Source organism: Haliotis rubra, unplaced genomic scaffold (genome assembly GCF_003918875.1).
Source record: "Haliotis rubra isolate DU_JTF1 unplaced genomic scaffold, ASM391887v1 Scf790, whole genome shotgun sequence".
In the NCBI taxonomy this organism is placed as follows: domain Eukaryota; kingdom Metazoa; phylum Mollusca; class Gastropoda; order Lepetellida; family Haliotidae; genus Haliotis; species Haliotis rubra.
In genome coordinates this window covers 471,542-486,207 of record NW_025767513.1, presented here as the reverse complement: position 1 = coordinate 486,207, position 14,666 = coordinate 471,542, and the positions used below count along the sequence as shown (strand labels likewise).

The 14,666-nt window shown below is 38.9% G+C and overlaps 1 long non-coding RNA gene across 1 annotated transcript; it reads right to left on the bottom strand.

Moving 5' to 3' along the window:
• Positions 1–5,348: 5,348 nt before the first annotated feature.
• On the bottom strand, positions 5,349–12,965 carry LOC124261207. The gene is made up of 6 exons (XR_006894275.1): positions 12,483–12,965; positions 10,770–11,061; positions 7,219–7,533; positions 6,807–6,941; positions 6,001–6,085; positions 5,349–5,889 (listed from the first exon to the last, which is right to left on the bottom strand). It is a non-coding gene; the product is annotated as an uncharacterized LOC124261207 (long non-coding RNA).
• Between the last annotated feature and the right edge of the window lie 1,701 nt (positions 12,966–14,666).

Genomic DNA, 14,666 nt, shown 5'->3' with positions numbered 1-14,666 from the left:
ATGTAAATGTAAATCTGTGGAACTCAATACGATATTACTACTGGAATCAGTCACAGTTGAAAATTTTACGAAAAGGCCCAATGATGTCATAATTTATATTACTTTCTACATGAGCCAGATTTCATAAGAAATACCCCACCGTTCCCAGCAAAGAGATGTCATTAACTGTAAAATCTGTGACTCTCCGAACTATCGCTGTATCATACACTATGAATAATGTTACCTGACTTTCAATAAACTATTTGAGAGTATTCATGAAACTTTTGCTCTAACTGATTATCCATACGCACCTATTCTTGTTTCGAAGACTTACCTGGGACATCCATGCTTTTGAGTAAATACTGTACACGCAATTGTCCAGCCCATATCCTCAATAGAAGCAGAATAACATAATGAACGGGTCGATGAGGACGAAGGACCTGAAATAACCTCAATTGCTGGTTCAAAACAACCATGGCGAGCCCTATGTGCGATCACAGTGGCATGTAACGCAGGACTTTGTAGCACAGAACAGAATGAGAATAACCTCCATTGAAAATAACTGCTTTGTAAGTATGTATATTGAGTTTATCAAAAAGCGAGAGGTGTGATTTAACCACTACTTTGTGAACGTTGGGGTAGTGTGATCACGAGTTGTCCTTGAGGGTCGGAGTAGTCTTGGAGGCGGGGGATAGCCCTTGATAAGGTGGGGAGTGGAGGGAAATCCTATAGGGTTTGCTGAGTAACGCTGGATATGATTCGATCGATAGTAAAAACAATGATCCCAGCACCAATGGTTACAATGTATGCGTAATTTTTTTAACTAGCGATGTTACAGACTGAAACCCTTACAGTTGCACATACGTGATGCGTTCAAAAAGTACTCAACCTAACTATGTTCTCGAAGTCCAATTGTCGAAAAGCTTCTATTTTATTCTGGAAGGAATCATTAGCAAAGCGATGTGTCCAAATATTCAAGCTGGTACTGTTAACAATATATTGAGAACTGACACCCGTATGACCATGCAGTATTTGGTTTTGAACCCTTGGCATCATGTATGAATAAGTGAAAACATTACAAAAGGTATGTTCATATGATTACGTCATCTGAAAGAGGGGTGGTAGTGTCTCCAAAACAACAAGCATTCAATAAACATGAAAGGGGGAGTCAATTTAACAAGAGAGATAGTTGTTTTTATGCACTTCAATATCTAAGTTTGATTCTAGTGGACTTCTGCTTTCTCAAACACACAAAAATGTGTCCGTAGGCATTTATTGCAGAAGTTTGCGTTTTGGGGGTTACCAAGATAAAGTCAAATAAAATGGGGATCGTGAAGCTGGAACATAGCAAAACCAATTTGCTTGAGGTTGACAGATGCTATGTAGAAAAAAGCTGCATTTGTATCATTTTCTAGGTGAGGCCGACTACTTTTTGAACGCCAATCGTACCTTCTGTTCGGCTACCTCAGGACTGTGCCAGATAAATCAGTGGGATATCTGAGAAATCCTTTCTGTGATCGTACCCCTCTTTTAGACGCCAATATACCCAGTTCTCCGTTCCATCTCGCGCTGAACATTTCTTTAAAAAGGTTACAAAGTTGATGGTCGAATATCAGAGAATATCTCCGTCGTGACCTGTGCTGATCTGATTCCTTGATTGTATAATTTAGAAATACTCATACATATGTCCCAAAGCTGATATTTCCACGGTGATCCTGATGTTTGGACGTACTTTACAACTATGACACACACAGCATTGTCTCCCTTTTGAAAGAAGGTCGAATGCAATTCACCTGCACTGTTGATATGGTAAATAATGATGGTCAAAATGGTAAGCAAAATTCACAATTTCTGATCAGAGTTTCCATTGATAAGTGTGATATTGAAACAAATGATCGGGAAATCTTTCTTATATAGAATCCGTTAATGTGGGGTGGTTTCCTGTGACACTAACTGAATGCAAACTAATGTACATTGATAATTGATCATGCGAATCCGTACGTACACAAAATTAGGAAATACGGAACAATATGATCATGACAGGAAAATGTCGGTGCTATGTTAAGAGAAACAAGACATGTGATATATGGGCATATGATAACACTGACAACAAGCGAGACGTATCATTCTAAAGCAAAATGAATTGATGTTTGTGATCCTACGTCTGCAAGTATGAAACCTCAGGCCAAATCGTGTTTACTAATTAGCTAAAAGGTAATCCCGACTGCACTAAATGAAAATGTTCAATAGCCCTTGCTTAACACATTAATTGTCAGGTGAAGTTTGAATTACATCTACATGTACATGTGGCGTTGCTGTGGTGTTTTCGAACCGAGTGATTTTGTAGAGCGTTTCCTTATATACGTTGAGATGTGGTTGGCGTTTTGTTTTGCATTTCTTTAATTCTCAGCAATCCACTATCCGTGAAATATGCACGGTATATTTAACATCAGCTTCCAGGAAAGGGTTCAATGTTCTGATATTCTACACATGAGGTATTCTTGTTGCACAAAACTCAATATAATGTAGAGGGAGAAAAGAAATGTCTATTTCGTTGTATAACTGGACAAGATCCACACAGACACATTTTGCATTAGCTACATTTAGTAACTTGAAGAGAAAATGTTCACGTTGTGAACAGTGTGCGTAATATTCCAGCATTTTCATCGCATACATATGCGTGTAGATTCGAATAAAATCAGAGAGTTTGGTTGTTGAAATCTACTAAAACTGTGAGGTTGGCATTCACACTAACCATCATTTACGTAAATTCGTGTAATCACACATTGTATGGACATTATGGAATCCCTTCATTTCTTCAACGAAGCCACTCATTCCAGAGCTTCCTTGGTAACACCGAATGCCTTAGTCCGGAAATAGTTCTTCATACATCGGCAAACTACGACTAAACGAAACCCTACTAACATGTCTAAACCTGTATACTAAGATCCAGAATAGCATGGAAAGGCATGAACAACTATGCATCAATGTGTACTGGGGTAAGGTACTCTTCAACATGACGCTACGACGAGGGGCGAGAATCCACTGGTCAGTGCAGAATACTTCATTCACACAGCACCTCAATCAAACTAAACTCACAGTTGTAGAATAATGTTCTTGAATGCACAAGTCAATTGTGCTTTATTAGGATAGTTACAAAGTTCGTAAATGTCGATGAATGCAAATGTCATAATTAGCCATGATAGTAATACCGAGTGACTACTGTCTTCACACAAATTTAACAATGCCAATAAAAAGTATTTATACAAAGTTTTCAAGTGAGAAACTACACCTCTACCACACATGAATATCCTTTGGTATTTATCGATTACAAATACACACAAATTATGCAAAACATAATACGTTTACATGTAATGCCTGATAACTCCATATGATGACATCATAGGATGCTAGCAAACTCATCACTGATGGCTGGATTTTCTTCGACATACACAGAAAGGAAGCATAATCAACTACAATGAGCGAGCAATGTTTACACGACACTGTGGTAGAGGTCATTAGGCATCATATCAACCTCCTCCTTGGCTGATCCTGCTGTACTGATATCTTGGGTAGCTGAAATAGACACATCCTCACATTCACCAATCTGCTCTACAACTTAAGTGACATATCCAGAACTCTCATGTACATGTATATCATTGTCCACCATCCCTTCAATAGTACCGCCCCTTACATCGTCTTCTCCATGAAACAAGTCATCTTCAGGTTTGCTTTCTTCATCCTGGTTGCCGTCATCGGTACTGACATCATGGTTCTCTGTAGTATGAGGTCCCCCACTATAGACATCGTTTTCGATCATATGACATGTTGATTTGGTACTGTTTCCACGATCAAACAGAAAACTGTCCACCGATTCAAGTTGATCAGTGTCAGCTTTCAGGTCACCTGTTCCAGGTGATTCAGAGTCCTCGACATGTTTATCTTCATTTTAGCCAGTCAGGTTAGCCGGTGACGGAATACTGCTCGTATGCTTCATCGTAAATGTGTTGGGGTTTTTCATGTTTAATCTAGAGCATTTAATGACACATCCCCATTTCCAGGCACAAAAGATTTGGATCTATGATAAAATAATGCTGCCACCATGCTTTCGTAAACCATTATAGGACGGATCCGAAAGTTATTGTTGGCGCAGTTTGAGTGAGTGTGTGAGTGAGGTATGGTTTAACGCCGCTTTTAGCAATATTCCAGCAATATCCCCGCGGGGATCAGAAATGGGCTTTACACATTGTATTCATATGGGGAGCATTTTGATGTATGATGGGGGAGACTGCCGAGTTTAAAACAGTTTCAAAGGAATGAAAATGCCAACTTATTACGGATCACCAGACTTGCTTTGCCACTGCTAAGTTTAACTGGCTAGATGTTTGTGATTCTTGTGCTTTACTTCAATGAACCTTTCATTTTATACAAATTGTTTGGTCCAGACTCGATTATTTACAGACAGCCGCCATATAACTGAAAAAACTGCTGAGTGCGGCGTAAAACTAAACTGACTCACTCACTCATTGTATGCAAAACAATTTGTAAATGCTAATACCGGACTGACTCATATTCAGTGATAAAATCGTTGTTTACCTCGTCGTGATATTTACAGGAAAATCATGATGCAAAGTAACGACAAAGCACCATTCGCGTACCATATGTACCATACCATAAAAGTTTATTTACATATTAATGTAAATAAAGAAACGTGTTATTATTGTCCACACTTGGTGGTTTATTAGCTGTCATGCACGTTATACCTGAATAGCGGCGCCCGATATGCATGTAATAACCTTTATGTTGTAAATAGGCACAGAGTTTCGAATCGGAACACTATTGGCGCAACTGTGTGAATTATGTAGTTTCCCTGATAAGTATGCACATATTATGTCATTCCTGGAGAACCCTATGTCTAAGTGTTCTGTTTGACCCCTACGCAAAGAATGTAGATGGTCTTACTACCTGCTTCACCATGGCTATTGTTCAAAACTCTGTGCATGACCACCTACGTTTCAGCATAAAACACTTACTTGAATCACAAATAACCAAACTTGTAAACGAATTAACCACATGACGTGTGATCTGTGTATTTATTACCTAAACAGACTTTATGCATTAAAATAGAACATGTCGTCATTGTCAACAGTGACATGACTGTTTTATGTCAAAGTAACTGGACTTGTCCACATGATACTTGTTTTGATAAGACATTTTGGAAATTAGCGCTGTGAGCGACTATCTGTTGTTCAAACGGTTCCTTCAGTTGCATTAGTGTCTAAACGGATGGATGACTGAAACGGGTGCGTCATTGGAATGCGAATAATCTATCTTCAAAGAATTGTAAAAGCAAAAATAAGCAAAATATGTTCACAGCTCAGATGATTTGTTCATAACAAAGTAGATACACTAAATCAATTCGCATTTATTAGGCATGGTGACTGGTCAGGCTATGAATGAAACTTTTAAAACTTTAATAAAGAACAAGCAAGGACTAATTGGCAAGTGAATACTGTGAAACATAATGTAGAATATGAAACACAGTTTGTTTAGAGAAATAATGTACAAAGAAACGTTTAGATTATATACTTTATAAAACACATATTCGCTTTCATAAAGAACGTTGACTGGTTTCAAAGTGAATATACAGAGTACATAATGATTTATGTTACTATATCTACTACTGAGTAGCACTAACGTCTATGTGTTAACATATGGATCATCTCCACTGACAGAGTTGGCAGAGAAGGGCCTTTCACCGCTGGTTATGTGGCCGTAGTTGTGTTCGTTACCAGCGTCGCTTGTAATACGTTGTATTCCATTGTAGACATTTGTGTCACCATGCCCAGACAGACATTCCAGTATTCGATGAAGTGTCATGGCTTCTTCCTGAAGGGCTTCGCCACCATGCTGCAGTGATAAACATGTGACAATATACACAACTGATGTGTTCAACAACAGACAGTACAACAAAATACCACAGTGACACTGTGTCATTAAAGACAATATGGAAGTACTCACAAATATATGACGAGGGACTACAATGATGACCACCAGAATCCCGCACACACCACAGATACGGCTATCACAACATCCCCACTGTTGCCTGAAACATGTGTATTGCAATACGTTTAGAAAATACGTGCAGTCTTGAGGATGTCTGCTGTTTCAGTTCACCTCTCAACTTCGGACCTCAGTTCAACTATTGACCACACTTAAAATTTAGCGGCCGTGTGATTTGGATACGTACTACTGCCTGCCAAACTGTATCTTCGATCACTGTATATGATTTCAAAATGTGGTCCTTCCGGTAGTGATTATCATCACTAAACATCTTAACTGAGAGATGTGTTGGAGACTAACAGCTGTGAGACAACTTAAGACAAGGATAGCTGTGGTTTTGCTTGAGATTTTCTGATCAGATGTAGTTGCAAAGGACGATGGATATGCTAGCTTTGTTTGTTTTCATTCATGGGTTATCTTTTCGCGGATATTTTGCAGTGAAAACATACAAATATATTTAATGGACCGGTACATCGGCGCAAGAAAAGATGTTTTTGATAAATATGTTCTGTAGAATGTGTTTTAATGTTATTTGATTAACCTGGTAACTTTAAATGCATTGCTGTTGTTCTTCAGTAAAAAATCCAACTACCGAAACAGCGGTGGACCTTCTGCGTTGTATAATGTACCGTGTCCTAGAGTAATGTTCATACTCGATACAGAAAAACACACTGCAAATACATGGGTAGTTAAATATCTCATGTGTAGCAGCTGGAAATCTTTGAGGTAAACCAAGGGGTGATAAAACGTCAGCATACACTCACCAATAGCTGTAGATTGTGCACGTGTCGTTGTTTCAGTTATTGGTGTGTCCGAAGTACTTGGATCGGATGTACTCTGTGAACGTGACGGCTGATGTGTTGACGTTGATGTAGTTGATGCATCCAGTATTTCTGAATCTATGAACAAGTTATATTTGTAGCAATCTCTAGGTCCGAGTTACTTGTGCATGTTTCAGTAAGATGGAAACTAGCAGAACATAAAGCCATATGTAATATTCATTTAAAGAAGAGGATGTGCGACACATTACGCTAAGTATGAGAATTGCACCAGATCCTATTATACTTTTAGTAGATTGATAAATGCTAGTAGTCATATAAAAAAGATGTGTTAATCATAGTTAATACAATTTCACGACATACGCTTAAAGATACGTATAAAGGCAATTAGACATACCATCAATACGTATCCATAGATTTGACCCATCATGATTATGGTTATCGTAGACTATAACTATTTCGGCAGCTGTTTCCGGTAATACCCTGTTGTACTGGTTCACGTTCACGTTTGTCCAGAGTTGTCTTCCGTCACCTGAGATGTTAAGCATCCCTGACCTCATCCGCTGTTCTACCAATGTTACTTGCAAAGTCTGCCCTGTGATCCTGACAACACAGCTGCTGTTCACACCGACACTGTCAGGGAAGCCGGGAGAATGGAGCTACACCGCCCCGTTTACTGTTGTTGTGACTGAACTACACATGTTCATACTACCTGAAATACAATGTATATCACAAGTAGAACAAAAGTTGTGATTACTGTTTACTGTTGTTTCTTCCGATAACAAAGCTATGTATCGTTAAATGTATATCTTTGTACAGCTAAAGTCACTCGGGTTAAACATTTCTTGATATCGTAACTGATAGATGCTACCTTAAGCTAATGATGAAACTTGGTGACTTCATATCACAAAAGGAAACATCGACCCAACGCCAGTGAATATCCAGTTTCTCTAAAGTCACGTAACATTCCTCGTGAATGTGTTAGTTAGCATTCTCTCGATTTTGGGGTCAAAATCAATACCTGAGGCAAACGGAAAGCATTCAAGTGACTGATGCTCAGGTACATATGTCACTAGTTGCCATTAGAAAACACTTAACACTAAGAACATTGAGATATGAACAGAGGATGACGTAAAGTGAGGTGAATTGAAATTGGGTTTAACGTCGTGCTTGAGAATATTTCGCTCATATGACGGCGTGCATGCGTGTGTATGTGCGGTTGCTTGTACGAGCCCAGACTGAAGCTGCTTTTATAGTGCTAGCCCACTGAGATACCATGCCGCAATGAAGCATGAATACCCCACTCAGACACATTATACTGACTCCGAGCCGACCAGTCCTTGTAAATGCCGAGCGCCAGGCAAGGACCAACAAGTACCATATTTTAACTTGTCTTTTGGTATGACGCGGCCGGGGATTGAACCCGCGACCTTCCGCTCTCCGGGCGGACGCTCAACCACTACACCACGGAGGCAGTCGATGACGTAAAGAAATTGTAAACACTGACAAAATACCAACAAACTTGTATACTATTTATTATTGTGTTTATCGAATTTTATAATCAAGATATTTATTTTATCAGATGAACATGATGTTAAATGTAAGATTATATGTATGGCATAAATATCGTTTAATCTTATAAAACACTCGTGAAGATCTGGATTAGAATTGGTCTTTAGCAACCAATGCTTGTCGTACGAAAAATATTATGTGTCTCTATCAATCTTATGGGAACTAATGGTTTGAATGGTTTGAATGAAACATCGATCGAATTGTGTGAACTGATGTCGAGAAATAGGGATGAGTATGTGGGTACTTGTTTTGCAGCCTCAAGCCTGAAGTGTTAACGCACATACGTAATATATTTCGGAGACAGGATGATGATGTAATCTGCGGCGCCATACTTGTCAGAATTCGAATATCAAAATGACTTACCAAAATACCAAAATCTTTTTGTTACAACCTTCATTAATAAACATTGACAGGTCGACAGGTAACACCAGGTCCAGTGATTGTTCCATGTTTCAGAATCTTGTTAGATTGTAAGTGGACAATTCCCTTGTTGTCCCAAAATGCTTAGCTTTCAATTAGTGTTGGCTTTCACATTGTATCCATAAGTGGCGACTTACGGGATCCGGTGGTCAGCCTCGCTGACTGGGTTGACACATGTCACAGTGGATTGATGCTCATTCTGTTTATTGGACTGTCTTGTGCAGACTCGATTATTTACAGACCGCCACCACATAGCTGGGATATTTGTTGTGAGTGAGTTAAGATTTAAAGTCACATCGGCAATATTTCAGCCATATCGTGACTAAAACTAATTCTAAATTCATAATACATACATATAATATATAAAACCCTGTCAGCAAAGGACAGTAAAACCACAAGATTATCACAGATTGAGTTAAAACTAGCTAGCATATATCTTAAAAAGTACAAAACTATTTTTGGACAATACAATGTAAAAATGAGCTATAGATCGCCATCAACTGAAGGTAGATCACCATACTAGGAACCATGGTGGGATATTTGTAGTTTTACAAACAACAAAACTATTAAACCTTAATGTGAGTGGAATTAATATGTGAAGAATAATTATTATGTATTATCAAAACAATCATTCTGGGGGAATAAGGATGACGGCTGATACAATGTTGAAGCGTCGTGCATGTCACAGCGTCAGTCAGTGACTGGTTGATGTGAAACTGTGAATCTGAGAAAGTCAATTAGTTAAAGATCTTGTATTTATGGAATAAAGTAGATATATAACGACCAGACGTACACCAAGTCAGATTAGTATTCCTCACTTACAGTCATATTTCACGATCTGTACTTAAAGGGATGAGAGGAGAGTGAAAATATATTTCAGCTGCGGACAGAATCAAAGATACAATTACTGGCCTGCAAGAAATTTTTAGGCGTTACACAATCTACCCCTAACGACATGGTATATGGAGAATGTGGGAGATTTCCAGTTTTCATTAATGCTCAAACTAGATGCTTAAAATACAGGCTAAAGATAGTACAAATGCATCACCGTCTCCCGAAAATTTCCTACAATATGCTCATTTAGACAGTAACGGCAAAGAAACTTGGGCAACCCATATAAGGAACCTTCTTTGTTCTAAAGGTTTTGGTATCGTCTGGTTAAACCAAGGCGTAGGTAATGTCAATGTTTTCCTGAACCAGTTTAGAGATCGCTGTATGTGTATTTTTCAACAAGAATGGCACTCGAGGTTAGAAGAAAGCTCCCGTTTTGATTGTTACAGACAGTTTAAGTCCCTTTTAGAACCAGAAAGATATTTATCCCTCGTGACTACAAAGAATCTGAGACTGCTACTTGTAAAATTTAGATTGGGGCTATTAGATTTAAAAGTAAATGAAGGAAGAAGACTGTCCATTGATAGAAATTATAGATCATGTCCATTTTGTAAAAAAGGCATTGAAGACGAATTACATTTTCTTGTTGAATGTCCAGTCTATGATAAAATCCGTTCTGATTATCTCCGTAACTATATTACAATCAGAAGTAATAATGCAGCATTTTACAAAATTGTTTCCTCATGCGATGTCTCCATTTTAAAAAGATTATCACTGTATATCCATCATGCTATTATGTTAAGAAAACAATTGTTATCCTCCTAAATAAGAACCTTCTTTGCAACCGATGTATAAGGGCCGGTGGCCTTACATACAAATAAACATATTTTGACTTTGACTTTGACCTCATCTCATCTCATCGAGTCTGTGGAAACGAGTGGTTGACAGCACGAGCAACAAGCTGTAGAGGGGGCTTAACACATGTGTCAAGGAATGTATTGTTATAACATGGACAATACCAGGGACAGCATAGGCTATGTAATTATGTATGTCTGGATCAATAGATAGATATGTCTCGATAGATGTGGTAATCAGGTATACAGGCATATGAAATTTACGTCTCACCTTTGATACAGTTGTACTTTATTTCAGCAGCAGCATCGGTAATATTGCAGTTGTTGATGGGGTGTATATGCATGGCTTCACGACATGACTGTTTCCCATTACAGTTGACGATCAGACCATGCTGGCTGCTGCTGAGGAGCTTACTACAAGCCTCTGCAGATTTCAGACGACATGTCGCTGTATCTCCATCCCCATACACCTCGTGCACGACATGTACCCGCTCATCGACAGAACAATGAAGCTGTACTATAAAGACTTTCGTCAAATCTTCTATACATCTGTTTCCAGGAACCTTTGAATATAATGTAATATCGTTCAGTCAAACACACTTGATACCATACACTACGAAGATATTACTCTAATCGGAGGTAAAATACTGTTTGTTTGTTTGTTTGTTTGTTTTTGCTCCCTAAAACATCTTTGAGACATACGTACATGTAATTCTGTGTGATATATAGAGAATACTACACTCGGTCTCATTACATACGGATTATACGAAACGAGTGTTCTTCCTATGGTATCTGACCGAGCGAAAGCGAGGTCAGATAACATAGGAAGGTCACGAGTTTCGTATAATTCGTATGTAATGAGGCCGAGTGTGGTATTTTATTTATTACCCACGTCTTACATGCATTAAATTGACAAAATAGCTTATTTTTGTTATGTTTATGGTTTCAAACCGAAACCGGTTTCATAAAGAGGTTGCGGAAGAGTTTGTAATGTAGTACACTATTTGCATGACGTCACACTCTAATGACGTCACTGCCTCGGTAACCGACGTCACGATGCATGTCAGTTGTCATCGCCTCGTACAGCCTCCTACAGTAAACTACTCCGTAACACCTCGTTTCTTGGTTTCCAACTGCTTCATTCGGCTAACATCACTGGTGGAAACATTGTATTTATGTTTTTCGACGGATATGATGTCTCAGTTTGACTAACAATTAAACAGCGACACGGTAACGTTCGCAATGTTTACATTCCCACAATGCATTTAAGTTGCAGAATGAATGAATTCACGTGCTTGTTATGAATGAAAACATAGTTACGTCAGAATGTGACGTGATTGAGAGGTCATCAGTTATCCAATCAAATCGTTAGAATCTCAGGTCATGTCGTTACGACACAGGTCAACGCGATACGACACTCGTATGACGTACGAGATTAGTATGCAACTACCCATACGTTGATCACGTTGGTAATAAATAGAGAATCTCACCCAAGTGCCTTCTGATATCAATTATATCAACACGAGTTGATAAAGTTACAAATATCCGAGGCTTGCCGATATATTTGATATCAGAAGACACGAGCGTGAGATTCTATTTATCATCCAAAATCACTCTTCATTAATTTTCAATGAAAAATGTACATCTCTGAACATGGTACTGCCATTAGACTTGCAGTGCAGCGATGTCATAGAATTGTGACGTCATCAAGTACGTGACGTCATGGCATTGTCAGGGCATTGTACAAAATCTACTGTCAAAACGATATCTCCTAGGAGATATCGTTTGATCTCACACAAGCGATATCTCCTGTGGAACACAGTTTTGGATGATAAAAAACATTATCCTATCAATCAATTACAGCTGAAAACTAAATTTCCCAATAATGTCATAAATGAAATGTTATATTCCAGTTTACATGGCGAATTCATAAAATACGCCATTTAAACCGAAGCATGTCATATCTGTCAATCTGTGTACTCACCGTCTGTTGACATAATGTAATACCCATACGCTATGAACACTGTCACAACAAATACACGTCTGATAGTCATGGCTGTTTTAGCGTCTTCGAAGTCCACACATAAAGTTCGAAAATGTTATATTACCACATGTGCCTCTTCTTCTTTGAGTCACTTGTCTGTGGTTGCCAAACATTTGATCAAGTACTACCCGTGTCATTGTCAAACCATATCCTTACAAGTAACAGAACAACACAAGCAAGGGGTCGAGAGACAGGGAAGTGAAACAATCGCAATTGCTATTTCAAAATCAGCCATGGCTCGCTGTATGTGTAGCCACAGTGGCACACAATGCAGGGACCTGCCGCGTGACAGGGAAATGAAATAACCGCATTGACAAGAACTGCTTTATATATATCAAAGGCGAGTGGTTTCTTAACCGCTACTTCGTGAGAGTGTTGGTAGAGAGTGTCATGTGTTCTCCTGGTGGGTGGGGTTACGGCTGAAGGGATGGAGAGTTATCGTGGCGGGTGGGGAGTAGTCCTGCAGGGGTGGGCTGGGGTTACTGCTGGAGGGATGGAGAGTTTTCAAGGCGGGTGGAGAGTAGTTCTGCAGGGATGGGGTGGGTTTGTTGGGTAATCCTTAAGGGGTAGAGAGTAATCATTGAGGCCAGGGAGTAATATTGGAGGAGTGGGGAGAAATCCTGGAGTGGTGGTGAGTAACGCTGGATATAATTTGATCTATCTTGTGAACAATGATACACCAATGGTTACAATATATGCCTGAGTCTTACAACTAGCAATGTTACAATGTGAAAACCTTACAACTGCACACACCTTCAATCTACCTTGGCTGTGTCACGCTACCTGGAAATAATCGGGTTTGTGCCGGATACGTTAGTGACTGAAATCGCCATAATCGCGTCATGACCTTGATTATGTCAAAATCTAGGAGTTACAACGTCCGGCCAACGTCCGATGCCATCTTTTTCCGTACCTTTGGTCCACGTTTGTTATGCTGGATCAACAAATCGACCCTGAGATTTCCTCCTAAAACAGAACATTACTATGCCATAAAAGCGGTTCAAACGTCGTTCTTGCTGATGAATCCTCTTCTAATCCATGTAAAATATGTCACGTAAAAGACAACAAACATATGTTATACCTTACGTACGTGTGCTTGTTGATTTGCAACATATGTATATATAGGTGTGTGTGTGTGTGTGTGTGTCTGTGTGTGTATGTTTCCCTGAACTTAGTACTATCTGAAAGCATTGTCACCGCGTGTTGCACCGATATGAGAGGTGTGTAGATCATGGGTTGCAATATGATCATATGATATAACACTGACAACAAGCGAAACGTGGAGTAAAATTGTATGAATTGATGTTTGTGTTCCTATGTCTTCAAGTATGAAACATCAAGCCAAATCTATGTTTACTAATCATCTGCTTCATTTTTCATACTTACAATACAAAATATACATATAATCTAAACCCCTTCCGTCACTAACGTTCATCATCACGACAGATGTAAAACGTATATAAAAGAATATTAAGTATACGATAACAGAGCAAATGTTTCCCCAGGCGCAAAGAAACACGTTATCGTAATTTATATGATAATCTTTCTCTTGGTGTCAATACAGCTGTAGGTCAAGCTCTATTCCGATTGAATATGACTTGTTGTGCATCACGATGATCTTTGTTTACTCTTTCAGCTTAAACTTGAAGCTTAAATCATTGGAAGTTTGAATGCATTTAGATTTATTAACAGAAAAAAATTATGATCCTTTATACTCAACACGGATCACAAAGGGCTGGCTGGCTTACCCTGTGAATAATGGATATTCTCCCAGTGGAGTCGAACTTACACAGATCTAAACAGCACTTTATCAACCAGCCATGATTGTATGGACGTTATAGAATCCCTTCATTTCTTAGACAAAGCCAGTCATCTCAGAGTTTCCTGGGTAACACCGTATGCCATGGTTCAGAAATAGTTCTTCATACATCGGCAAACTAATACTAAACGAAATAACTTTATTCGAATATATCTAGACCTGTATACTAAGATCCTTAAAGCATGCAAACTACTGTTTGAACAATAAATCGTACATGCATCAAGGTGTACTGGGGTAAGGTACTCTTCAACACAACGCTGATCAGTGCAGAACACTTCATTCACATAGAACACTCAGTCAAACCT